This window comes from Elaeis guineensis, chromosome 1 (genome assembly GCF_000442705.2).
Source record: "Elaeis guineensis isolate ETL-2024a chromosome 1, EG11, whole genome shotgun sequence".
Lineage (NCBI taxonomy): Eukaryota > Viridiplantae > Streptophyta > Magnoliopsida > Arecales > Arecaceae > Elaeis > Elaeis guineensis.
This window is the reverse complement of record NC_025993.2, coordinates 173,235,818-173,239,614: the sequence shown is the minus strand read 5'-3', so window position 1 is coordinate 173,239,614 and position 3,797 is coordinate 173,235,818.

Below are 3,797 nucleotides of genomic sequence, written 5' to 3'. Positions count from 1 at the left end.
CATGATCTCATTGGAACTCACATTGATGTTCCAGCCCTGGACATGGAAACCAATTCACAGGTATTCCACCTTGTTCTTAATTTGATCATGAAACTAAATAATAAGTTTTCTTGATCATTCTTAAATGCATATAATTCTGCTAAGGACATCATAAGTTACTAGTTTTATCTCTGAGCAGCAATGATTCTTTGTTTGCCTTTTGATTTCAGTATGTGTGATGCGATCGCAATGCTGTCGTTAGGACACCGTGATTATCAATCAAATTTTGACTTCAATAAAAATTAAAAATATGTAAAAAGTAGTAAGTCAGGTCGAATTCACAGAGAAGGCAGGATTTTGATTTGAAATCTTTGATTTTACAAAAAAAAATAAAATTTTGGAGAAAGCAATTTAAGTCAAAAAATAAAAAATAAAAATACGAAAAATAAATCAGGTACTAAGTTCTACTAACTAGATCATAGCATCTACTTGTAATAAAAATAAATAATAAAAATTTAAAAAATATAAAAATAAATTAGTACTAAGATCTACTAATTAGATCCTAGCATCTACTTGCAAAAAATAAAAGACAAGAATTTAAAGTACAAAAAAATAAATTTTACATTAATTAAAATTAAAATTTAAGTATAAAAAATTTAAAAAAAATAATAAAATAAAATAAAACTGTAACAAAGATATGAAGTTGATCAGCCAAGCCTCGTCGGAAAGATGGTTGATGACCTCTCCATCTTTCGTTGTACTCCATAGAGTGAACCGACTTTTCTCCTTCTTTTTCTTGGATCCCTAAAGCTATTTAATTTTTTCTCTATTTTTTTCTATACTTTCTACTCAATTTTTCTGCTCCTAAAGCTTATTCCCGGACCCCCTATTTATAGATAAATTTTTCATAATTTTTTGATAGAAAAAAGAGTCCTAAAACCCTTAGAAATCATATTAATCTTCTTAAAAATATTGCTGACCGTCGGATGGAGCTTGGACAGCTCAGATCTGATAAAAAATCAACCATTTTCATCTTTATCAAAGTCGGATCGAACCACAGCCGTCCGATCGCATTTGGGATTGATTCTGGATCGTCGGATCGTGCAGTTTAACTCCTTATCAAAGTTGGAAGTGATAACAGCCATTAGATCACATGATGGATCGCTTCTGGACCGTCGGATCGCACAAAAATCCCTCTTATAAACCGACAACGAACAACAGCCGTTGGATCGATCTTCATATTAAATATTAGTCATTGGATCGTGCCCAGGATTTTTCTCTCACTGTGAGCCACGCCTGTGGACCACGTAACTATTCCTGTGGACCGCACCCTGGCTCTGTGGACCGAGCGGCCGGTCCACCGTGCACCGGAGGTAATATTTTTTATTTTTTAGGATATTTTGGCTCGATTTTTGCTTCAATTTTTTGCCTGAAAAATAAAAAAAATATATGTATTAAATTTTTCAAAAAATTTTCATCATTTTGATGCTTAAATTGCTCAATTAAATTAACATCTATTTTTTATAAATATGCTCTAATTTTATTTTTTTTAAAATTATTTATTTTTATAAAAAAAAATTAATTTATTCATAAAATTAGATTTTTAAGAAGATATTAGCACCATAAATTATCAAAAATATCTTCAATAAATATAAAAATATACCACTTATCACACTCCTCAACTTGAACTTTGCTCGTCCTCAAGTAAAGAAAAAATTTAGAATCAAGTACCGTTTAACTTAAAGTTTCAAATTTTATCAAATAATTTTCAAAAGGGCCACTGATGTTCAGTAGAGCGTAAATGAAGTATGTCATTGGAATATTAATACTAGTCAATATGAAAGTTAAACTAAGAACACTAAACTTTTTCTGAACTTTTTCAAATTATCGCTACCTTTATTTTCAAATTATTCACCTTCACATGGACAAGTATATTGTTACTTCCGTCCTTTATTTATTGATTAATTTTTTTTTTAATGTTGTACTGCTATTGAGTGTCTTAACCCCTTAAGCTTTTTGTTTGATCCATGTAGCGAGTTTTCAGTCAGTGACTCCCAAACTAGATAGCTTTAGGGCACTAGGTATAAAATATCCCTCGAACCTACTTGCTCGAATCAAACAGACTACGAGTTAAAACTAGCTTTACAACAAAGCTTCTTTGTCCTTCATACATTTTGATGCGAAACTTAATGCTTGCTTAGGCAAAGAGACTTGGTTACTCAGCATGAAGTACTTAAAATTTTTTTTTAAAAATATATGAAGAAACGTATAGTTATTTTACACAAGCCCATAAGAATTAAACTTTTCTTTGATGCTGATAGAAAAATTTAGAAATGCTCAAAGAAAACTATTTAAGTTTTAAACTTAACTCTTTATTGAGTTTTCTTAATACTTGATCCCTCAATATCTCACAAACTCTCTGATCTGTACATCAATTTTCTTTTAAAAATACTTAGTTTAACTTGATTCTTAAGTATAATCAGGTGCTTAAAAACTAAATACTAACTTACTTGAAGACTTAAATTTTTTTTTTTATTCTTCCTCCCAACTTAATCAACATCGTCCTCAATGGAGTAAGAAAAATGAAGGGTGCATGTAAAGAGAAAGAAAAGGAGAGATATCACCTGATCCATAAGTCTTTTCAAAATTGATTCTCCCTCCAACTTAGCCAAAATTATTTTCAGATCCCTACAAAAGATACTAAGTAAGGCCGATTAACAAAATATAAAAGATAGTAAAAAGTACAAAACTGAAAATTAAAAACTAAGTTGCCTCTCAGAAAGTGCTAAGTTTACTGTCTTCAGCCAGACCATGCTGATTCTCTCACCTATCCCGTGTCAAATATTGGATTGACAAACTTCAATAATTTTGAATTGCCAATCTCAGAAAAATGATCTAAAATAAATTTTAATATTTTATTATCAATCTTTAGAAAGTAGTTCACATCTCCGTTCTTAATTTTAGAAAGATAGTTCATAAATCCATTCACAGATCCTTGTTTATCAAGAATTTCTCCTATTTGTTCTTCTAAAATGCTCATGAATTGAGTTTTTAGGTTAGGAATTGAGTTTGAAATAATGGATGCTGAAAGGGTGTCTTTTGATTTCAAACATGTGTTCTCAAGTGTGATCAAAAATAATTTTAATTCTGAAGGAGATGGTAATTCTAAAGTGGAAGAACTGGCTTCTAAGGCTGAAAAAAATGAAACTCTTGATGGATATATCTTGGGTAACTCATCCACTCTCTTCTCAATATCAGTTTCGGACTCAGATTCTTCTATTGGGTTAGTCTCAGTACTAATCTTCTCTTCTAAATTCACATTTGGGATAGCATCAGTACTAGCTTCTCTTATCTGATCTTGATATGGGTCCTTAAGAATCTTATCATTTCTAAGTTCAGTAATTGCTTTGGCATTTTCAAATTGAGGATTCTTAGATGGGACATTGGATTGATGACTAGGTCTAGGTGGTTGATGAGTGGATGAGTTGTTCCTAGGATTTGGTACTGGTTCGTTTGGCAATTGATCTAGTTCTCTCCTCATAGAAGATTTAGCTAATTGGCTTATTTATACTTCTAGCCTGGTGAGGAATTATGTTGGGTCATAATCATTTGTTGAAGTTGGCTAAACCTATCATCGACTAGATTGGTCTGTTGAGGAGGTGGGTATGAAGGCTGATTGTAATAGGATGGCTGAGTAGACTGACCTCTATTGTAGGCATAATTTTGGTATTGGGGCCTATTTTGAAAGTTCTGTATAGAAAAAATTTGGGTCTAAACCTGAGTCTGTTGGGGTCTCCAAAAAAAATTAGGGTGGTTCC